The sequence below is a fragment of the Arvicanthis niloticus genome, chromosome 21 (assembly GCF_011762505.2).
Source record: "Arvicanthis niloticus isolate mArvNil1 chromosome 21, mArvNil1.pat.X, whole genome shotgun sequence".
Lineage (NCBI taxonomy): Eukaryota > Metazoa > Chordata > Mammalia > Rodentia > Muridae > Arvicanthis > Arvicanthis niloticus.
In genome coordinates, this window is record NC_047678.1 from 6314042 (window position 1) to 6339255 (window position 25214).

Genomic DNA, 25214 nt, shown 5'->3' on the forward strand with positions numbered 1-25214 from the left:
CAGCAGCAGAAACTATGCATGGCTGTTTATCTTGGTTCTGCTGCCCCACTGCACTGTCCAACATGGGTTGGCTGGCTGCAAGGCTTTCCGTAGTGGCTTACAAGAGCTTCACTATTCGTTAGGGCAATGAGGAGATGCTTTTGAATTTGTTGAGTTAAAAGATCCATTTAGTCTTTCACTCAAAATACTTATGTAACCTAAATATTTTTAGTGCCCAGGAGTTCAAAGAAGCTAATGTGTTGTGATTCAAATTGACAAATAGAACACACTAAAAACAGCCTTCGAATCTTTTCCTCACTAAGTCTCAGGGAAATGTGTGGTGCTGTGAATGGAACTCCACACAGTACTTTGGCCATCTAAGCACTTCCTGCCATGTGCTCAGCTCTGAATGACTCATTGTGCCTGGTCCTCCTGCTCCCCTGGGGGCTGGGCCTGACCACTAAGCAGCAGTTAGTAGAGCAGAGTTTCATTTGGAGCGCTCAAGTGACAGAAAGGAAAACTCTTTCTTGTAATTTATTGATGAACTAAGTCTACACATAGATGCCGGTTTCCTTCTTTAGGCACCTCCAGTATTTTGTTTCGATTTTTAATGACAGTCTAGGAATTCTTACCAGGAATGGCAAGAACAAACTCTTTCTTAATGAAGGATGAGGTATTAATGAACTTGCAGAATTAATCCGTCCTAAGGAACATACTAAGAGTTATGTCTATCATATACACACTGTAACTAGGAAACTATCTGAGACAAAATAGTATCTCAATAACATTCTGGCCTTTTTCCATAACAGAGACTTTTGATTTAGAAAACAAATTTATTAGTGGAAATATCACAGTCTTGAGTCATTTGCTAATGTGATCATTTGTGACACAGAAACTCCTCTGGAGAGAAAGGTAGTAATTAGTGAATTGCAGATGCTACCATAAAAACAAAGACTTCTTTATATATAATGAATACCACTCAGACATTTGAAACAAACACAGTAGAAGGAAAGTATTCCAAAGTAAAGTTGCAATCTCTGTTTTTACCTTGAAATACAATGGCTGCTTGAGATTTGATTGGTGGCCACATAAGTTCTATCAACTGTAATGCAAAATGAAGGTGAAAGCCCACTCTGGAGATCATGTCAGCACACAGAACAGTGAGTTTTTATTTTGTCAGGCATCACAATATTTATCCTATAGCAAAGTTATAATATATAGATTTATGTGAATATCTATTTCTAATATTTGAAGAAATCCTCATAGATTTTATTTTAAGAAGTTTTAGGGTGCAAACCATGAGCCTCACTTCGGTTTAGTCAAGTAATTTATATGTACTGAGACAAATAAAAATTTATCCTACAAAAATGTGACTATGTGATTTGATATTCTAATTAATCCTTCAGGGTATAACTAAAAGTATACTCTTTAATTAAAGTGTGGTTTCTGTGTTTTAATTATTTAACTTCAATTTCTCTTTCCTTTTTTAGATCTTCCTTAAGTCCTATTGATTTGTCATGTCAGCTAGCCCCCCATTCCAGCATCTCCCTTCTTGACACCATATTACCTTTTGATGTTCTTCCTCTATTTGAACTGTCAAAGTTATCTCAGTAGAAGAGAGTCTTTGTTAATTTTTTTTTTGTTAGCCTTAATAGCGAAGGGAGCTTGATAGTAAATATACTTTATTGGCTTGCTTGAGAGAGAGTTCAACTAGACATGTCAGTGAGCTACCATCCCATTCGTTTTGATTCACACTAATGACTTTGTAAGTGATAGAAGCAATTGATTTCTCCAGTTGCGTTTTCTAATCCCATCTTCTAATTACATTTACATTTGACATGAAGTATATCCATTACATTTTAGGTAATTTTCTCTGTCATGTTTATTCACTTTAATATTGTCATTTACAACCCTAACCAACTTTTTTCTCTTGTTGGTTTTAGAGTGGGAGAAGGGAAGTGGGGGGGGCGGGGGGGGGGGGTGAAGAGAAACACATTTACTAATATAACTTTATCAATATATAAGGTGTAAAGTTTTTTCAACTTTTTTTTTCTTTTCTACAGCTAGAGATCTTTATGGTACATAGTTTAGCATAATATTTAACACTATCCATTTATATTCAATTATTTTAATATGTATTTAATGAAAAATAATATGGTTATAATGAACCATCTCATATATCAATTAAAGTAGCATGTTTATTACACAAGAATATTATTGGTACTTGAATTTAGACATCAAAAAAACAAACATTTTTGGGAGTTCCAGGAGTCTGTAGTGTGCTTTCTGCATTTCTTTTTACTTCTTGCCTTTCTCCTCTTGAAATCCCTGGTCTTGGCTGGTTAACATTGCATTACAGTACTATTCAAATATTTTTATTTGTTGAAGTAAGTAAATAATTTTTTCTTCAATTACTTCAATAAGTTTGTTTAATAACATCTTGGGACATCACCTTTTTTTGTTAAAAATCTGTCAATGTTACAATATTAAATTCTATATTCTTGTATTGCATATGAAAATTATGTCACTATCATATTTATTTGAAAATGATTTAAAGATATAAATATGTATATATAAATATATATACAATCACATTTATTTAAAGGCTTTGACCATTTATTGGTTAAGAATAAGAAATATATGCAATAAGCATAACATGTATGATGCTTAGGCAAATGGAACATCTTGAGATATGCAGAGAAGCACATTCTACAATAGTTCATAACCACATCCAAGAAAAACCTTCAAATGCTTGTCTTTGAAACTCCCTGAAATGAATCTTATTTTCTGCCTCCTGAGCTCCAAAGTCAATATTCTGTCTTATGGGTATAGCATGGGAATAAGAATATAAAACATTGTTATAGTACTTGATATTTATAAGAACCAGAAAGACAAAAATTCATCAAATTCTTATGAGGTACGATTTAATATACTTTTTGAAATAAGAAAATTTAAGTAGGAGAAAGTAACCCAGACCAAACCACAAAATGATTCCAAAGGAGAACATGTGTTTGAAACCAGGTGGTCTGGCTTCAGACCTCATTTGCTTAAGGACTGTACATATGACTCTGGTAGGAAGAATGTACACAGAAAAAACTATTTTATTTTAAATTCTACACTAGCTAAATTACCCATAGTTTTTATGTGTGTAGTGAAGCAGAATATCACACTGTGATAGAGAAAACCTTATGGTAGTTGGAAATCAAAAAGAGAGTGAGGGGAAGCATCCGTGAAGAAGATGAGTCCCTAAAGACCAACTATCTTTAATTATGTCCTGCCTCCAGTGTTTCCATCATCCCCCTATAGCCATTCAATAAAAACTTATCCAAAGATTAATGTAGTGATTAGGTTAATACCCTTATGGTTCATCACTTTACCAAAGGTTCAATTCTGAATATTGCCTTGGGGACTGCAACTTCAACACGTGAATCCTTTGGTGATGTTTTAGATTCAAATAAGAACAGGCCAGATGCTAAGAATGTCAGGTTTCATACTTTAATCTGCCCTTGTATTGGAAAGCAGTCAATGGTTATAAGGATAATTGTGACCAGATACAAATCAATGCTTAGTTACCAAAGCAGGTAGTGACAACTTTGGGTGGCAGAGTCCATTCACTCACTCCCTGATTATTTACCACTTGTTGTTATCAAGTTACTTGTTGCTTCAAGAATTGCATCCTTTTATTTGTTTTCTGATTACAGGAACTAAGATACTTTTAGTATCTCTTTGGCAAAAGAGTACATTCATTCCAGTCTTTACTACTTTTCCTATGAAAAAGTGAGAGGTCTGATTAATGTTATTAGGGCTTTGGAATAATGGTAACAAAAGAGTGGGTCAGAAAACATTGATATAAAGCTTAAACGAATTTAAACCATTCTCCGTACATAATTAAATATAATTTCTAACAAAGGTAAGTAATTCCTGGATATGCCATTGTGACATTTTGAAGCATGTATAACTATGGCATTTCTTCCCTTTAGTGGGCAGAGATTTAAAGCTGTTTGCATCATGGAATAATCTCTCTTCTAGTCATGTTTAATCATTTATTTTCAATATATGCTCCAGTCTTCCTCTATTCCCTCCTTTCCTGCTTAGTAGGCTCTTGCTGGATTATTCTTCATGAGTAGCATTCCTGCTCAAGTCATGTGAAAACTCTAAGCAGGCATTTGTTCTTAGAGCATTTATGAAAATCAAATTTAATAAAATCACCTAATGATTTATTTTTGCTTACATATGTATTTTTGGGTAAGCTTCATAAGTACATGGTAGTCAGACAAAGACATAGTATTCCTTGCAACTCAAGTTCCAAGTTGTGAGCTGTCTAATTGTTGGTGCTGGGAACCAAACTCTTGTCCTCTGGAAGATTACCAAGTGTGCTCAACCATTGAGCAATCTCCTCAAACTCTGTTGTAAAAAATTTTATCTATCGTTCCTTAGTGAACATTTCAGTACTTTAAAATCTTGGATTTCTGCTTACTTTCTCTACTCTGAAAGGAACAGGGAATGCATTCCATGCAAACCTGTTACACTGAATATTTAATCAAGCTCCAATGTGTGCCTCTGCTCCAAGCTTCAGAAGACACACAACTTCCTTTGTAAAACATCCCTTGACTGCCTCAGCTAGTAGCTTTCTCCTTGTCCTATATAATACAGTTGGGAGAAGGAGGAGAAAAAAATCTTTATATTGAATTTAATTTTTATAATTATATATACTTCTCATAAACAAAGTATGTGTATTTATGTATGTGCATGCATGCATATGTGTGCATATGTTGTGTGCATGTGCATGTTTGTATTCATGTGTGTGTGTGTGTTTGATGCTTTGCAGTTATTCAGCTCTGTCCTTGTCATTGAAAATAGTCATAATCACCGAGAATAAATTTTAATAGGTACAAATAATTATTTAGAGTCACAAAATTAAGCAGTGATTAAGTGTATGTGTATGTGTGAGAGACAGGGAGAGAGAAAGAGAGAAGGAGAGAGAAAGAAAGGGAGGAAGAGAGATATTTGTTAAGCATAGAAGAAATGTATGAATGATTGTGAAATTACAGAGAAAACATGAATGCATGTGAATGTATGAAACAAAATTGCAGAATTCTGTGATGAGCACTAAAGTATCCCAACAAAAAGTGAGTCTAGGAAGATGAGCAGAAGACCTATGAAATTTGAGTGGTGACTTCTTCACTCCTCTCTTTAAAAGAGGCTCTTATCCCTGAGACAAAGATGACTTTCTCAACAAAATTTTAGAGTCAGCTCCTTTGTTCCAATCCTGTGCACACAGAACCTTAAAGACTGTACCTGTTTACCATCACTAATCCTTTGTCTCACAGTAGGAAGATGGGAAATGCCATGGCTATTCTGGAGCTGTCTATATTTTTATCATTTTTTAATCTCTCTATGTCTGTATAATCTATCTATTCATCCATCTATTATATTTTTACATTAACATATACAACTATATAATAAACATTTGAGCATAAATGTTATCACTAAATAGAAATATATAACAGATTTTTCTGAAAAAAAAATAGTCATGATAATTTAGGATTTTGTTGGTGAATTGCCACCCTGTGAAATATAATATTGAACCAAAATTATTCCCGCATTTGGTTCATTGATTCTTAAATTAGCAAGAATAAAGGGAAGTAGAATTGGAGTTATGAGTAAATGCTACACATTAGGTTCCACAAACATAGTGGATACATTTGGATGTCACCACACAAGTCATGAGGTGAACCAAAGAAGGCAGATAGTAATGACTTCCTATGAGTACTGTCTGTAGCCCCCAAATGAAGTTTGGAACAGGTGAGAACAAAACCAGAGGTTAGGATATTTGGAAGAGAGTTGATAGGTGTTTGGTTCCATACTTTGGAAACAGGAAATGAGTCCTGTTTCATAATTATAGGAAAAGGAGAACACATCAGTCCTGATATGACTAATTTGAACATTTATAATCTATCTGACACAACATTTTTTAGTCATAGAGTACAAACTCTGACTAAGTTTTACACTTCAGTGCAGTACATGGGGCACCTGTGGGGAATTGCTGACAATGAAGTAGGAATAAAACTTTGGATTGCCAAGGGTTGAGGAGGACTATGAGCTTTCAACCAAACACTATTACTCTGCAGCACAGGAAGGACCTGTGGGTGAGAATGCTCAAAGAGAGAAACTTTACAAAAGGCTATGAGAAACCCAATGATAAACAGAAGTAATTTCAAACACCAGCTGGATGCTCACTAGTTGGACATTAGCATCTTGCATGCTAGTCAGGAAGACCTTCCATCCTCCCATTCCTCCATTCTCTGCTCCTTTTATTTATGAAATAAAGGGAAATGCAATGAAATTCAAAGAATCATACTAGTATATCTTTCCACATTTCTACCTAAAGATACGGTAGAAAAAAATATTTTAGGTTAGTTTTGTAATACCCATTAGCAATGGAATTAAATGTCTTAAATTTTTAGCCAGTTTTATCTTAGACTGTGGGGTCTTAAACAACTTATAAGGGAAAAAATTTCAAGAAATAATCTAATTTCTTTATTCAATTCTAGTACAATTGGCTATTTCAAAATGAATTTTAAGAGAAAATCTTCCTGAATGCCCCCTGTAAATGATTTGTCCAGAATAGCAATGCATTGTACATTAATATATTTTCACAGTAACAATGCTTCCCTTCCACTGAAATAATTGGGAGACTCACTACTTGAATTCATATTGGAGCTTTTCAGAAACATAATAGCATGTTTGTGACCTCTGTGATTATTTTCAGAGCTGAAATAAGCTCTGGATCTAATGAGCACTGACAAGATAAACTCTAATGTGCCAGAAACAATAGTCCATATCTTCAATTTAAAAACTCATTTGAAATTCATTCTGCTCCACATTAATATTAAATGTCATCCTGGTCACCCCGAGTTCATACTGCCTGACAATTGATAGTATTTTTGGTAAAAACTGAAGTAGTCATTGTTATCACAATACAAATGATCTTAAACAGGAGGCAGAGTGTGATATGACACTGTCAGTGTCTATCAGTGAAATCCACCCACTACTTTCAGTATATTGCTATTATTTTCATATTTTAGAAAAGAAAAGTATGCAGCCAGCTGGTGCTGGAATAGGAAAAGGAATCATTACACATTCCTGATAACACCCTAGAGACTTTGTCATACCGTCTGTAAGGATAGTTTGGCATAAGATGCATAATTCTTTCGTCCTGCAAAAATGTAGTAACTTAAGGAGTCAAAACCACTGTATATAAGTGTCATAGGTAAAATCCATGCAAACAGTGAAGTAATGAATATAGAAAGTCTTTTTTGAGTGTACAATGGAACTTAATTTCTTATTAGCTTTTGGTCCTTGAACTTTCAGAGACCTACATGATCCATAACTGATGATTCAATTTCTTGTTTCCAAAATGTGTTTCTTACATTTTTACATAACATTTGAAAAATTCTTTCGATGTTTGTACTATTCTCTGCTTTACTGCACACGACAGCATTTATATTGATTAATGTGAAGCAGCGACCTTAGATCAACAATGTACAATTACTTCTCTATAACATCTGTTCTCCTTTGGTTCATGTGATACATGAGCTCAAAACTTACATCAAACTAAGCTGAGAATGACGGTGAAATAAAGTCATTATTATACCTTATTAAGAAAATAGACTGCATGGAAGAAAGTTAAACAGGAAATAACTTTGCTATCAAGGTAAAATAAAATATTTATGACATGAGGGCTGTGCTGGTCAATGCTAGAACTAGAGTATCTGAGTGGGGAAACTGGAAAGATGCAGAAGCAGAAAAAAAGCATTTTTCTCAAATTGAAACTTTGGGAGATGTAAAAAAAAATAGTGATTCTGTGTGCTGTTGAGAAAGAGCCATCATCCTTCAAATTCATGTACAGATGGAAGCTGTTGACAAGGTGTTCATTTATAGTCCTTACAGAAGCATCATTGTTCCAAAGAAAAGAATTTAACAGTCTGAAGTAAAATGCTGAGATCATCTCTCTGCACAAGGTAACAACACCTGGAGTTGTAATTGTGCCCCATGATGCATGTGATAAGGCTCCTCAGAAAACAATGAGCTTCCTGTGTTCCCATAGTTCTCATTGGAAATGGAAGACAAGGTATTTCACCCTGATCATGTGAATTCTGCTGAGAGCCAGGCAAACAGATTTCTTGCCTCACTACCTAAAACTTCCCATTCCTCCTTGCTTCATTTTAGTGGACCTGACATTTAAGCCTTCTACTGAGCAGGCTTATTTACATCCTTATCTGTCACTATGATATTTTAAGCATGGTAAATCACTATCGGGTTATTTTTTAAAAACTTCATCTTGCATCTTGCTGTTGTTGTAAGAAAATATGTTCAATGCATTTAAAATTTTTAGTTAATTTAATTTTAGGCATATTAAGATCATATAAACACCCCAAAACTACAAAGTAAAAATCTCCTTTTCATCCCATTCAGCTATACTACCTTGGTTCTGAAATCTTAAGGTAACTCGTACTCCTCGTTGTCTTTTAATTTTCTGTTAACTTTTTAGTCTTTGTGACCATCCATGAAATCATATATATATATATATATGTGTGTGTGTGTGTGTGTGTGTGTGTGTATAATTTTCCTATCAATAAAAATGATTCAGTCTTTGATACAGAATATTTTTATGTTGCTTTACAGCAAGCATGACATAAATAGTAACAAATAGTAAGATATCCACACACAAATAATATCCAAACTCTTTTCTGCAACTATAATTATAAACCTGTCACTATTTTGTATATGTTTTGTAATTTATTTGTCTAATCTTTAAATGGTAGCAGTTCACTTCATTTCATACAATCCCATTAAAAATTATGCAATAGCTAAATTAAACTTGGATATACTTTATATTTCTAAAATAAATTGTTATACTGAAAATTTCAGATTTTCATACTGTTTTGAATCTATGAACTATACATGTGATGCAAATATGAGGGTCTTAGATGCATACTGTGTTTTTGAATGAACTACATTAATACTAAATTCTAATAATTTACTATACTATTCGAAATTAATCCTACCACTGGCATCCAAAAATTATTCCTGTGACTTTGAGGACATTATCTAAAATCATGGAGAATCAATTTTTTCATTCTTTGGTTTGGGGTATACAATATTCATGGATGACTCCATGGATGCTCAGCACTTGCTGTGTTGTGGTCTACACCCAGATCAATGAGTTAATCAGTGCCGAGAATGATGGCAGTCATGTTTACCATCTATATAGTGATTTTAATAGCAACAAATATTTTTTGAGTATTCAAATATTCTAAAGACAACTTGTCTAACAATTATTGTTGATATTTAAAAGAGTAAAGAGATTAATAGCATTTAATATTTTTTGTAAAATAATTGGATTAAATGTAGATAATTGGATGGCTACAAAAGATTTGCTGAAAATATTTTTATTGATCTCATGGTCTTAAATATTTCTTAATTGTAATGGTTTACAGTTTCATTAGTTAACAGAGATTCCAAGAGTAAGGTTTGAAATCAATGATAATGGATTTAAACCATATTTGCAGAGTTTTTGTTAAGGTTTTCTGTAATTGATTTATTTTGAGTATTCTTCAAGGCTTGGTGTTGAAGGCATACCTCCTGTCATCTCCACTTGTTTTTTTATACTGACTTTATAAACACCAAATGGAGCCTTGCTAGCAGTGTCATTTTTCATGCACTAATCTAGTCTGTTATGCTTAGCCAATATTAATGTGTTGGAGTACATTGAAATGACTGAGTAGGACAGGTGATCTAATGGTCCTTTCGGAGTTGTCAAATCCCTATTGTCTTGTTAGGGTATGTTTTATATGAAAATATATATGCATTCCATGCAGGTCATAAAATTTATTATCCAACTGGGTAAACTTAGAAAAGGGAAATGAACACTATTTAGCAATATTGCTAGAAAATAGGAGCTACATTTACTTTGAGCAAAGTTAGAGTAACTGTCAGCTAGCATATACAGATATACACACCCCCACATGCTTTTGCTTAGTCTCATTGAAAGACAAATTGCATTGGCAACTTTTCAATACTGGTAGTCTAGATTTTTCAGTGAGCAAAGGGAATAGGTTGGTGGAGGAAGAGACCTTAAAAGCTTGCTTAAAAGCCCCAGAAGGATGAAAGTATTTTGGTCCAGAATGTCCTTAGGCAACACAGAGCATAAGGGTTGTATTCTGAGCTAATAACTGACAGGCCAACCTCCCATATCTAAGCAAAGCCACTAGCTAGCTTGTTCCACTGAAAACAGGAGAGTTCAATGGTGGTCTTTAAACTTATGTCATTGATACCTTTTGGATGGCAGTTATTTTGAATACTGAAACCTTTTTAAAATTCCTATGGATAAAGTAGGGAACAGGCATTAGGAAATTATTACAAATCCTGAGAACCCACATAAACTGGGCATGATAGCTTGTGTCTACAATTTCAGCAATCAAGCAATGAAATGTGAAACAGAGACAGGGTATTCCAAGGAGTTCATAAGGCAAGCAGCCTGCAATGTTCATGTTAAAAGGTGAAGACTAACCTAACTTCCATAAATCACATGTGTACCTATATTTACACATGCAATACACATGCCTCCACACAAAGATCAAAAAAGGAGTTTCAAATAAATTAGAAATTTAATTTTATAACCCATATTTATTCTCTAGTAACATCTGACAGATGAATAAAAATGTCAAGAAACACTAAACTTGCTAGAAGGGGCAATCTATAAAAGTATCTTTTTTTCTTCATTTATTGTGCTGATAAATTCCTTTAGATTTTTTTTAAGACTTATATGTTTATTTGTGTGTGTGCATCTATATGCCTCTGGAGGTTAAAGAACACCTCTCAGAAACTGGTCCTCTCCCTCCAGTATGTGGCTTCCCAGAAAGGAACTCAAGTGTCAGGGTAGGCAGTTAACACTTTTACCCACTGAGCCATCTCACTGGCTCTGTTCTAAAAGTTTCTGTGATGTTTATTTCTTTTCCTATTATTTTTTTCTCTGTACTTTCTGTGGCATGTTTGTTCACAGTTCCTGTCTGTCATTAAATGGAAATGGAAGCATATTTTTACATTCCTCTTTAGTAACAAATATAAATTAGTTATCTACATAGGAGAAGATCAGAATTTAGAACAATAAAATGTTTCAGTAAACATAATTTGTGGGAGAGACATCCACCCCCCCTGCAGTCCATGGAACACCACTGTATTTGCTGTAAAAAAGAGCTCAGGGGGATGGAGACTATTGCAAGACTTGAGGGCAATTAACAGAACCATGCAACTCTGGGGATCCCCCAAAAGAGGGCTACCCCACATCTCAGCTATTCCTGCCAATGTTCCTCTATTAGCAATAGACATAAAAGACTGCTTTTTTTTTTCCAGCCCTCTACATCCCCGGGACTGTGAACACTTTGCATTTTCAGTGCCCCCCATTAACAACTCTGGTCCAGCCTCACAATATGAATGGACTGTTCTCCCCCAGGGATTGCTAACAGTCCTACCATTTGTCAAGAGGCTGTAGCCACTGCATTAAAACCATATGTAGACAAAGAATTCAACATATACCATTACATGGATGACATCTTAGTAAGGGGAGATGCTTCTACCTCCCCCTCCCAACTTAAGAACCAGCTAATACCTGCCCTAGGATTCAAAATAGCCCCTCAAAAATCCAACTTATTCTTCCCATTGCATTTTTAGGAACAGAGATCTCCCTTACTTCAATACGCCCCCTCAGACCCACCCTTTCCTTCTCTCAAAAATTAACTCTTGCCTCCCTCCAGAGCTTTTTGGGCAACCTCAATTGGCTTTGATCTTGGCTCCTTCCTCCCACAAGCACCCTTCAACCCCTCTTCAACCTCCTGAAAGGAGATAAAAGTCCCTTCTCCCCAAGAACACTGTTTCCAGAAGCAGTCTAAACCCCAAATTCTGTCAATTCAACCCTAAAAGATATGGTTCTTGCTAGGTATGATCCAACCATACCTGTACTTCTCCTTATCTTTAACTCCCCCCCTACGCTTGTAGGAGCCCTTTACCAACCTCAGGGGGTGCTAGAATGGCTCCATACCCTGATGGGTGGTACACCCAAATTTTAAATGAAGTGTATGCACTCACTAGCATGATTAAAAATGGCATGGATAGAGCCCTACAAACCCTAGGAAAAGAGCCTGACGTTCTTGTCACCCCCTTCTCCCTCTCCAACGTTCAGTGGCTAATCAAAAATCATTCTCACCTAATAGGATTCCCAGGACAAATTGACAACCATTAACCTGGTGAAAAATGGGCCTCTGCCTTCCCTCTGTTGTGATGGCTACACCCCAAACTATTCTCAAGAGAGCCCATAGCAGGAGCCCTCTCAATAATTACCAATGGGGGAAGAGGGGAGCTGCAGCAGTCCACTATCCTCAGCCCTTTTCTCTGCCTTCCTTACGGAAACACAGGTGAATGTCTCCAGGAGGTCTCCACATATGCAGGTTGCAGATATTGGAGCTGCAAGATGGTATCCACCAATCATGGTGGCACCATGCTCACCAACCTTAAAACTCATTTTCAGCTTTTCATCCGCGATCCATGGAATTAATGTTGGCGAACCAGATTCATGGGTAAACTCTACCCCAATAGCTATGCCAGATACCCCGTAGCTGACCTACATGTCTCCCAAGAACTTGTCCCTTCCCCCAAATCAGCCTTTACCCATGCTAATATTATTCAACAGGAAAACCAGTCTCAGGAAAAACTACAAGCTACACTCTCCTGGCTATAGTACATCCAATATGCAGCGGACCTCATTCCCTTAAATTCCTCCCAATGCTTTTTCTGTGCCTCTCTTTCCCAATCAGTATTAATAGCCATTCCCATTAACTTTTCCCTTTACAACCTCCATGGATCCCTGCCCATGAGAAAAAGCACAGGACATTCCTCTCTTTGACCTACTCCCACCTCTTTGCCTTGTAGGGCCCTCCTCAAAACCCCATCCCACATGTACCCATGACATCACCATTACCAAATCAGTATGTGTTAACCCTCCTGCCCTCCTCTGGTGCAAAGGCACTACAGGTGCCTGTATCAACCCTCATTTTCAGGGCTCCTGTGCCCCCGTGATTGTTGTCTCCCAGGTTTATTTCTATGAACCTGAAGAACACACCTTGCAGGTGGGAGGAAGCTGAAAGAAGAGAGAGATCTTCATCTCTCTGCTCACTGGACTAGGCCTTCACTTGGTGCTACTGGAACTGCTGGAGCAGCCCTTGTCCAAACACAACATCTGGCCGGCGACTTCCAGAACAAGCTTGACCAGGCAATGGCCTCTATTACAGACAGCCTTGAATCTCTTCAATGCCAGATAACCTCTTTAGAAGGAGTTGCTTTCCAAAACTGGAGGGCCCTGGACTTGTACTGCTGAACACAGTCAACACAAGGGGTGGGACTTGTGTTTTGCTGGGGGAGGAATGTTGCTTCTCTGTCAATGAATCTGGGCTGGTAGAACAATATGTACAATATGTACAATATGTATTATATTACAAGTATAATTAATGCTCAAAGAGCTCCGGGGGAACCTCCAGGCATGCTATACTCCCAACACCCCTACCCCTTGGTACTCTAACCCCTTGATAGCTTGAATTTTTCCCCTCCTTGGCCCCATACTAGCCATTGGAGCTTTGCTTCTCTTGGCATCCTGCCTCATTCAGTTTTTAAAGCAACAGATGAGTAACATTGCAAAGGTAACTACCAGTCAGGTTTTGGTTCAGTATCAAACTGTTCCCAATATAGGAGACACTTATTCTGATGAGACCTCTCCTTTATAAAAGAAAAAGGGGGAGTTGTAGGGCAGTGGGCTGTGAGAGGCAACTGGGCTCCTGGTTGAGCACAGGCCTCGAACCCCAGACCCTAATGGAAAGTGCCTCAGGCTCTCCCACATGTAGATGAGGTATCTCCAAGATCTTAGACCAAGCCAATAGGGGTTATCTACTGCCAGACCCTAGCCAACCCCAAAACTGTATATAAGAGCCCTATTAAGGAGAAGTAAAGGTCTGCGAGAATCATCCCGTTGTCAGAGAGTTTCTGTCACAAAAGCTGTAAAGCTTCGGAAGAGATCTGCTCCCTCAAAGTGCCTTCAGGACCCTCCCCTCCTTGCTAGCTAGCCAGCTTCTCACCAGCCCAGCCTGGGCAGGCTCAGCATGGAGAGACAGGTGCAACACCTGGGAGTGACTGGGTAGTGACAGTGGAGATGCAGGCAGAGGTAGTAGCGGAGGGAGTGGAGGCATTTCCCCCTCCCTGCTTGCTCTCTATCCCCTTGGTCCAGATGCCCGCACCAGGCCAGGCCAGAGATCTTTGTGGAATGCCCTCTGGAACAGGGACCCACAATAATTAAATTAGATTGTTAATTTCTTAAATACGTTAAGTTCCTGTTGTTTGGAAAAATCACCACAGTTGAATCATATAATAATATAGTCAAGGAAATGAATAATAGCATGTATTTTCAAATATATATATATTTTTTGTTTCAAAGTATTGAATGTTGCTATAGACAATGGGTTTAATTGTTCCTATCTGCCTTCTGTCTATGTGAGGTGAAACACCAGGCTTTCGAAAATGCAGAAAATAATTGGACCAATTATCTAATTTTTAAATGAAGTATAATTAATCTAATTAAGTTTCTCAGAACCAAATCCACAGAATTGTTCATTGAACTGATCACACTGCAGATAGGGTGCCTCAATGTCAGGGTTGTTTATATGCAGAGAGATGGATAAAGTAGTAACTACGTATCATCTATTTTCCTGAAAGTGATAACTTGCTTTTCTTCCAAAACTAAACAGCAACATTTGGATTGTTATGATTCATAGAGATAAATGAAGGCTTTTGCCAACTGCATTCTTTGTCTCTTATGATTAATTCAGATATTTCCACTCATAAGAGCTAAACAAGAGGGAGCATGTGGATCATTTCTCAGTCTACACAACTGTAGATTACATATCCAACCCGGAGTAAGGGTGACACTAAAACTAGTTAAAAGTTCCAAACTGTTTTGCTCATCGCCCGAGGTAATACCTTTAGAGTTGGTGCCAAACAAACCAACATCTTCTCTAATGTAAATGATTCTAGGGGTAGTAGAGATTGCTCAGTTGGTAAAAGTGCTTGCCATTAAACCCAATGACCTGAGGTCCCCTGGGCAGAAGGAGAGAATTGACTCCCGTAAATTGTCATCTTTCACAGGCACACAGTGACTCACATGCTTCCACACGTAAAATAAATGAGTAAGTGTAATACAAAAGAATGAAAACTAACAGCTCTCAAAAGATTCAATTTAAAGATTAGAAAAAGCATAAAAATGTACTATTTATAAAATGTTTATAAATTTAATTTCAATGTATTTATTTTTTCTAAAAATAAATAATAGTTAATATGTATAACATTGATTGGAAACCTGCCTTTAGTCTTTGAAGAGCATTATTATATGATCTTTGGAGCACACTATGGAGTGCACAAAGAATGTGCAAAGTTTGATAAAGCAGGCCATGTTAGTCATCTTATAGCCATTTTTTTTTATTCAATAATTCTTGTTGACAAATAAAAATGGTATTACTAGACCAGACATTCTATAATTGAAGAAAAGGTTTTCAGATCCTAAATAATTTGTCAAAAATACCAACTAAAAAAAGCATCAAAACGAGAACTCAAATTCCAGTTAAACTCTATGAAACTGTTTCTATCAGTACTACTCTCTGTCCCAGGACTGACCATCATTTATGATAGATGAAGTTTTGAGTAGTGTTGAGTAGTGTTTTGGCTGCCTTGTTCAAGTCTTGACAAAGAGACAACACAGTGACAATAACAACTATGAAGAGCTGAAGAGATGGCTCAGTTTTAAGAGAAATTGTTGTTCTTTTAAAGGACTCAAGTTTGATTTACAGAACCTACATGGTAGTTCACAACCATCTGTAACTCCAGTTTCTGAAGACCTGCCACCTTTTATCTTCCCAAGCCACTGAATGCATGTGGATACAGACAATCATGCAAACAAACACTCATATGCATAAGTTAAATATTAATCCGTCTTTTAAAATAACTATAATATTGGGGATGTCATCATGTAGGAAGCTGCAATTCATGGGCTGTTTAATTATCTTGACTAAAACTCCATGTATGAGGAGCTGCCATTATCTTTATTTTCAGTATTAGCAAACAAAAGTTTAGAAAAGCTAATTGCCTTGTATGTCTACTATACATATGAATTGAAACTGAGACAAGACCCTGAAACCACCTAAGTACTTTCAGTAAATAGTGTATAGTATTGTACATCTCATTAATTATTTAAGAAATTTAAGTATTTATCTTTTATTAAAGGAAAAGACTAATTTGACAATTGGACTTTATCAGGAAAAGATGAATCTTAATTTCATTGTATCAGGAAAAGATGCCTCTGATAGGTACTCAACTTGAATGAGGATCTATGGAGATTCAGACAAACATGCACACACAAAAAATCATAAAACCCTACTTAAAAATTAAACCTGTCATAGAACCCAGAGGAAACAAGAAAACAGACAAAAATTTTAAATAAAAAATTGTTGTTTGCCCATTATTTAGTTTATACTGCATTAGAGCCATGAGGCCCTAGTATTGGAGTAACAGGCTTTAATATTTTAAATAAATGTCTTGCCTTAATTTTTTTATAATTTGATTTTTCTTTAGTTTATATATTCTAGTACACAAGAAGAAATTGAAAACAAGAGCCCAAGGGGAGTAAAATAAGAAAGAAGGCTCTAGGGGTTGACAGGAAAAGCCAGAGAAGAAAGCATCAAGTTAATAATGACATGGGGCTTGCTCAGTAACAGGCTTCCCTACACAATATAGCTGCATGAGTCTTCTTATTCCTATCATTGGTTTTGCTGGATGAAAATTACTAAGAATAGCAAACTTTATATTGCTTATACATATTTCCAAATATTATGAAGCCAGTGATGATGCATTTAGGACTATTTCTACTAAAAATAATCTCCTAGTTCACAGTATATCTAAAAACTAACATTTAGTTTTAACAAATCTCTTATTCAATAGTTCATTGGCTTTCTTATAAAATTCATGGTTGTTATGTATACAGAAGCCCTAAACGTGAGGCTAACATTTTGTTCAAAATAAAATTAAATTTGAAAAAATCTACTAAAACTACTAAATGAACAGAAGTTTTCAAAATAAGTGAATTGGATATTTTATAGGAAATATGTTACTAAATTGAGTTTAAATTAGTTGTACAACATTGCATTTAGAATACTAGATTGACATACACACTTATCTTTTCCCCTAGTACGTTCTGCTTAAAGGATAAAAAGTTGGTATTTTATGAGATCAAAAAATAGAAGGCAAGAACTAATTAAAGACAGATTACTCCAGTAATTTTTTGGCAATAGAGAGGTGGTCTTTGAGGGTCTGCCTAACAGAAATAATAGAGTTCCTGGCAACTAAAGAGTGGTGTGTTTACCAGCATTCCATCACTATAAAAAATAAGCAAGATCAGTTTTTTGGGGGGAGAGTGCATTTTAAATTTCAGTTTGTGAGGATCACAGACATGTGTAGTGGCTGTGTATCCTGGGGATGGGGTGGCTGTTTGGAAACGAAAAACAGCATGGTGGCCTGAGTACCACAGGAAAGCTGATGATTTCCACATTGTTCCTCAGTGAAGAGCGTGAGGAGATAGCTAGGCCAGCGATACCCTTCCACAGTTTACCTCAAATTGCCTGACATCTTTCTCCCAGTGCCCACCACTCCTCAGGACATCAGACACTAATGTATGTGCCTTTAGGATACATCAATATCCAAATTACAATGTAGGTGTATTCAAATGGGAACAAAGTTGAGATTCAGAACTCTACATAGCTTTCTTTATAAAGAGATAGTTCATAGGGAGACTACGCTGAAATCATATCATGATAAAACAATTTCACATAAAAAAGCACAATGACAACAAAAACAAGTCTGTAGCACTCTGGCATCAGAATGGCGTTATTGCTCTCTGTACCAACAGAAGAAATTGAAAAAATCAATCTGGAAAATGTTCCCAGAATTCCAAATAATCTTTATTTTCGGTTGTAGATTTATTAAGTGGCCAAAAATTAGTCAAAAAATCATTTTCATATTTTGTGTACATGAAATTCTTCTTTTATTGTAATGCAGAGAAATTCAGAGAAAATGTATTATGCCAAGATAATGATATAAACCAAGAAAAAGAGAAACCTGTTTCAGAGACAATCAGAACAATAATATAATGAATGCTACTTGTCCTCTCTCAAGTTCTCAGCCTCTTTTTTCACTGTTATTCTTTTCTCTCTCTTGCTCTTATATATATTATATATATGTATATATATTATGTGTATATACATTATATATATTGTATGTATATGATATAATATATTATATGTATATGATATATAGTAACATAATATATGTATATGTGTGTATGCATATATATATATATATATATATATATATATATTCCATTTATATTTGGTATTGGATAGTCAGCATATCCTTTGCTCTCTGCCTTCCTGAATTGCCTGTATTGCTTCATGTATGGTTGAAGTTTCATGGGCTTTCCCCTATCTACTGTAAGATGTTTATTATGTTAAACTCACATTTAAGCGTTGATATTGGTGACATTTTATGGGTATAGTTTCTGCACTTCTTGGATGCACAATCTAAGTAACCTGGATGATATTTGGCAAAGTTTATCCTGTGGTGGTGCTGCCTCCAGCATTCCCAAGGCCTCCTGGGTACTTGCAGTGCTTACTGATGCGGCCGTGGCTCACGTGGCCCCAGAAACTCCGGGTCTTCCTCAGTCTGGATGGCATGGCGGTGGCAGAAAGGAAAGAGGGCATTGTTTAATTTTCAAATAAACTATTTCCTCCTCCTCCTCCTCCTCCTCCTCCTCCTCCTCCTCCTCCTCCTCGTCCTCCTCCTCCTCCTCCTTCTCTTTCCTCTTCCTCTTCCTCTTATTATTCTTCTTATCATTACTATCATTATTGCTATGGTGTGATATGATATACCTGCCAGAGTTTTCATGTTGAATTAGAGTTGGGTCTCTCCTTCTAGCTTACATTGGTTCCTGGGATAAAACAAGGGTAATGAAATTTTATCATAAGCGACTTAACCCATTCAAACCTTCTCACTGGGCTTAATTTCTTCTTTCTTGGTAGAATTATGTCACCTAGTTCTTCCTTACTCTTTTTCATGTATATTATGTTGAACTAAATTATGTGTTGTGCGACTTTCCACCACTCCTAGAAGATTATAAGACATCAGACACTTTTTGATCAAAGGATTGGTCTAGAGACTCCTCAGGTAGAGTTTGCGCAGGAATGAGCTCTGCTGGCTGCTCCCTGAAGAGGCAATCCCACTTTGGTCACGAGTTAGCCGTGTGGTGGTGGTTAGCCTTCTCTCCCTATCTTTCTCTCACTCTTAATAAAGCTTCTCTCCAGGTTTTCTAAGACAACCCCCAATTCCATTAAAAGTTCCATAATTGTTTCTTCTCAAATATCCTGTGCCATCTTCTATCTAATAGCTTTGAATAGTTTTGAGCTACTCTTGACTGCTTTCTAGCTTAATTTTCTTGAAATAGGAGCCACACCTTGATTTTTTTAAAGGAAAAATTAACTGACACTTTTATATTTCAGATTGTGACTTTTCTTAAAAATGTATGTGGGATCTTGAGAAGGACTGACAGTCTACAGTTGAGAATAAAATGTTTTACAGTGTCCATTAGATAAGTTAACTGACCAGGTCATAGGAGACCTCACTGGTTTTAATTCTGTTTTATAATTAGTTACTAAAAGTGGGCTGGGGAATATTAGTGAGTTTGTCTAACTGTTTCACAGATCTACTAATGTTATCAGCATGTAGGCTAACTATTCAAAATAGTATAAGATTAATAAAATGCAAAAATATTAAAATATAGTTTAGTCTCCGAGTATCTCAAAAATACTGTGTAAATACTTTGTCACTTGAATTGAAACTGATTTAATTTATTTTTTGTATTTTAAAAGCCACAGTAAAAAAAAAACATGATTTTTAAAATGTATCTTGAAACTACAGAGTGTGCGAATGAACGAGAAAGGAGGAGGGCGCTACAGATGACAGAGCTGCAGACGCTTCGGACACCGCAGACGCTGCAGACGACATTATCCTCCGTGCTCATCTCCCACTGGATTGCGGCCTATTGGTGGATCCATTTAATTCAAGAAAATGGAGACCGAACAGCCAGAAGACACCTTCCCCAACACCGAAACCAATGGTGAATTTGGAAAATGCCCTGCAGAAGATATGGAAGAGGAACAAGCCTTTAAAAGATCTAGAAATACTGATGAGATGGTTGAAGTGCGCATTTTGCTTCAGAGCAAGAATGCTGAGGCAGTGATTGGAAAAGGAGGCAAGAATATTACAGCTTGCCATACAGACTACAATGACAGTGTTTCAGTTCCAGACAGCAGTGGCCCCAGCGCATACTGAGTATCAGAGCTGATACTGAGACGATTGGAGAAATTCTGAAGAAAATCATCCCTACCTTGGAAGAGGGCCTGCAGTTGCTATCACCCACTGCAACCAGCCAGCTCCCGCTCGAATCTGATGCTGTGGAATACATAAATTACCAACATTATAAAGGAAGTGACTTTGACTGCGAGTTGAGACTGTTGATTCATCGGAGTCTGGCAGGAGTAATTATTGGTGTTAAAGGTGCTAAAATCAAAGAACTTCGAGAAAACACTCAGACAACAATCAAGAGTGCTGCCCTCATTCTACTAGACAGAGTTGTTCTTATTGGAGAGAAACCTGATAGGGTTGTAGAATGCATCAAGATCATCCTTGACCTTACATCCGAGTCTCCCATCAAAGGATGTGCACAACCTTATGATTCCAACTTTTATGATGAAACCTATGATTATGGTGGTTTTACAATGGTGCTCGATGACCGTGGAGGACGGCCTGTGGGATTCCCCATGCGGGGAAGAGTTGGTTTTGACAAAATGTCTCCTGATGGGGGGTGGTAGGCCCATGCCTCCCTCTAGAAGAGATTATGATGATAGGAGCCCTCGCCAAGGACCTCTGCCACCACCTCCTGGTCGAGGTGGCCAGGGTGGCAGCAGGAAGAGAACTCTTCCTCTTCCTCCTCCAGCACCACCCAGAGGGGGCGATCTAATGGCTTATGACAGAAGAGGAAGGCCTGGAGACCCCTATGATGGCATGGTTGGGTTCAGTGCTGATGAAACTTGGGACTCTGCAGTTGACACGTGGAACCCATCAGAATGGTAAATGGCAATATGAACCACCGGGTGGTTGAGCTATGATTATTCTTATGCAAGGGGTCGTGGCTCATACGGTGATCTTGGCGAACCTATTATCACTACACAAGTAACTAGTCCCAAAGATTTGGCTGAATCTATTATTGGCAAAGGTGGTCAGCGGATTAAACAAATTCTTCATGAGTCTAGAGCATCAATCAAAATCGATGAACCTTTAGAAGGATCTGAAGATCGGATCATTACCATTACAGGAACACAGGACCAGATACAGAATGAACATTATTTGCTACAGAACAGTGTGAAGCGGTATGCAGATGTTGAAGGATTCTAATGCAAGATATTTTATCTTTTTTTATAGTGTGAAGCAGTATTCTGGAAAGTTTCTCTAAGACCAGTGAAGAACTGAAGGGGTCCTGCATTGTTTTTTTTATCTGCTTCTGTTTAAAAAGCCAACATTCCTCTGCTTCATAGGTGTTCTGCATTTGAGGTGTAGTGAAATCTTTGCTGTTCACCAGATATAATGTTTTTGTTCCTTACAAACAGGGTTGGGGGGAGGGGAGGGCATGTAAAAACTAACATTGAAATTTTGAAACAGCAACAGAGTGAGTGACTTTTTTTTTGTTGTTGTTCATTGTTGGTGGTTAAAAAAAAAAAAAAACTCCCCACATGTAATTATTGTGACCATTTTGCTTTGTGGTCACTGTAACATTGAGGGGGTGGGACAGGGAGGAAAGTAATAGTCCACATGTCCCTGGCATTTGTTCAGAGCAGTGTGCAGAATGTAATGCTCTTTTGTAAGAAACGTTTTATCATTTTTAAAACAAATTTAGTGAATCTAAAAAAATGTATCTTGAAGATAAACAGAAGTTGCAAATTCAATTTATGTTTTCCCCATTGAAACATCTTTACATCTGTGGATACAAGGAAAATTCAGAATTTCTTCGTTATAAACGACCTATTTCTTACAAATAGAGCACAACAGTGGACCTTTTTAATAAAAAATTATGAGCTTTCAGTCAGCTGTTTACTGACAAATAATTTTCAGAGGAAACTGAATAGGCATACATGCTGTGGACATTCGGAGTCAGAGCTTTGTGTTGAAGTATAAAGACAGGGTGTAAAGTGACTATCTTAAGGGATGGCAAGTTAATTAAAATATTCAAAAGTAAAACATAAATGTCAACTTGACATTTTCTTTTCTCTTCCTTTATCTTGTTTGGTTTACAATTCTTTAACCAAGCCTCTGTCTGGCTGTCACCTCCCAGGTGACGGTTCATCAGTCCAATTGCAAATGTGGCCCATGATCTGCTCAATGTCTTGAAACTGTGACCTTCAAATATCATTAATCTTAAAAAAGATAACTGAAAAATATTATATCACTAGGAAATAGATTTTGAGAAAAGGAGATTATTTTCTAGTTAGTGTGTTAAAATAAAGTTCCTTCACATTAAATATATATTGCAGTGTTCAAAGTTGAATAATTTATAATCAAATAAAAATAAAAGTCTTTCACTAAAAAGCACTAATTGAATGTGGACACATTCACAAAACAAATATAAAGTCCAAGCTATATTATCAAAATGTTATTAGCACGCTGACAATGACTCCTTCTTTGCTGTGTTCCTCCTGTTTTCATCTTGATTTCTTGTATGCAAAATCAAAGGTTTTCTCTTTTTTTTTGCATGAAACTGAATGAACAGAATGAGCTCAAGCATGCCTCATATAAGAAAAGCATCCTGATGCTCTGTACAAATCTATAATATTAAAGCAAACTTTCCCAAGAATTACAGTTCTGAAAATATTCAACACAGAAGAAAGAATATGATCATGTTCATAAAAGACACTTACTGAGCCAAAATTAACAATGACTCTAAATTAATTTTAATGAATGAAAACTCTGCTAATTATGGTTGAAGTCCACCATTGACTGGATAAATGAGGTTTAGTGCATAATGGGAGACTCCCTTCATTAGTGGGGTTTCTCTTTCTCTGACCTGGTCTGGGGAATTCTAGGACCCCTACACATAGCCTTAGTTAGATTACAGGATCAATTTCCTTTCTCTTGATCAAACCTGTTCATTAACATCATTAAGACTTATGAGATTCCTGAAATGCTTTCCTATGCTAATGAGTCATTTCAGTACCCTAAGTCCCCAGCCAATGATGGCTGAGGATGGATGTCCCTATACTCAGTACCCCAAAACTTTATAAGTTAAAAAAAAAAAAAAAAAAAAAAAAAACTCAAGAAAAGTTGATCTGCCTCCATAGAGCCAGTCTGGTGATTCACTGTACATATTCGCAGGGCTTCCAAACCCGGAACTTGTCATCTCTGCTCCCTTTGACTTTATCAGCTGACAAGTTACAAGGACAGAAAGAACCATACGTTTTTCTTATCCACTCATCATGGCTCAGATGAGAGAGACAGCTAGGTTGATTCTATTTCCTAGCCATTATGACTAGAGACACAGTGATTATGATATGCAAGTATCTCTGTGGTAAGATATACAGTCTTTTGGTTATATGCTGAGGAGTCGTCTGGGTCATATGGTAGTTTTTCTTCTTTTTTCAATGCCGCAGGATGATTTTGAGGTTGTCACTCTTATTTATACCCCTACCAACAGAGTATAGAGAATAATCTTTTCCTATAACTTGGCTAGCATTTGTTGTCACTTATCTTTGAATACAGCTATTCTGATAAGAGTGACATGGAATCACATTAAAGTAGTTTAAGACATCTCATGCACATATATTAGGAAAATAAATCTTAGAAAGATGGCTACCCTACCAAAATCAATCTACAGTTTGAATACAAAGTCAGTAAAAAATTAGAGTTTTCCTTCAGAGGCATATGAAAAACTACCTCAATTTTTATAGAGAGGAATACAAAGCCAACAATAGCCAGAGCAATAATGGGTAAAACAAATGTTTGAGCTATCACCATATTTGATGCCACTAAAAATATAATAAAAACATAATCATACCAGACTAAATTAATATAATATACATATATATGTATTAATTATATATGTATCAATTATATGTATCAATTATATATGTATCAATTTTACATATGCAACAATTATATATGTAACAATTATATATAACAACTATAGATATAACTCACACATACACAATAAATATGCAATATATATATATATATATATATATAATTACACAGCTTAGCTACTTAATTTTTGACAAAGATTTCAAATTCTATACTAGATATAAAAGACAGCATCTTCAAAAAACGTTACTGGGAAATCTGGATTTTAAAATGAAAAGCCTAAAATTAGATGTTTATCTTTCATCCCACACAAAACTCAATTCTAACTAGTTCAAGGACCTCAATAAAGTTCAAGAATCATTAAGACTTATGGAAGAAACCATGAAACAGTAGGGAGTAACTTCACAGTATGGACATAGTTAAGGACTTTCTGGGAGAAATTTTTATTTGAAGGATTCTGAACTTTCTAGAGCAAAATACTACTGAATGTGGTCATCTTGCAGGCACATATATCACCTTCTACTGGACTTCTACTGGGACTCAGTATTGCAACACTTGACAAATGGGATCTCATGAAACAAGAACCTTCTCTATTTAGGAGAAGTGGCTCAAAAATGATGAACACATGCTTCTTCTCTTCTGAAGGACACTTGCTCACTTCCCATCACCCACAGCAGGCAGTTTACAACTACATATAGCCTCAAAGGAACTGAGTCTCTCTTCTTTACTCTGCTAAGCCAGCACCTGCACTCATACATGAATGTCCACACACATGTATGCACACATGCACACATATTCATGCACACACACAAGTCTTTAAGAATCTTAAAGTATAAAAAACCTGTTGTGTGATAAATGAAACTGTCACTTGAGTGAAGAGAGCTCAGATAATGAAAAAGAAATCT

The 25214-nt window shown here is 36.4% G+C and overlaps 1 pseudogene across 1 annotated transcript in view; it reads left to right on the plus strand.

Moving 5' to 3' along the window:
- LOC117693454 (heterogeneous nuclear ribonucleoprotein K pseudogene) overlaps positions 1 to 22797 on the plus strand; it is a 46626-nt pseudogene extending 23829 nt beyond the window's left edge. Inside the window, exon 2 of the transcript XR_013105553.1 lies at positions 20101 to 22797. The product of XR_013105553.1 is annotated as a heterogeneous nuclear ribonucleoprotein K pseudogene (transcript). The remainder of the gene's footprint in view (positions 1 to 20100) is intronic.
- Positions 22798 to 25214: the final 2417 nt, after the last annotated feature.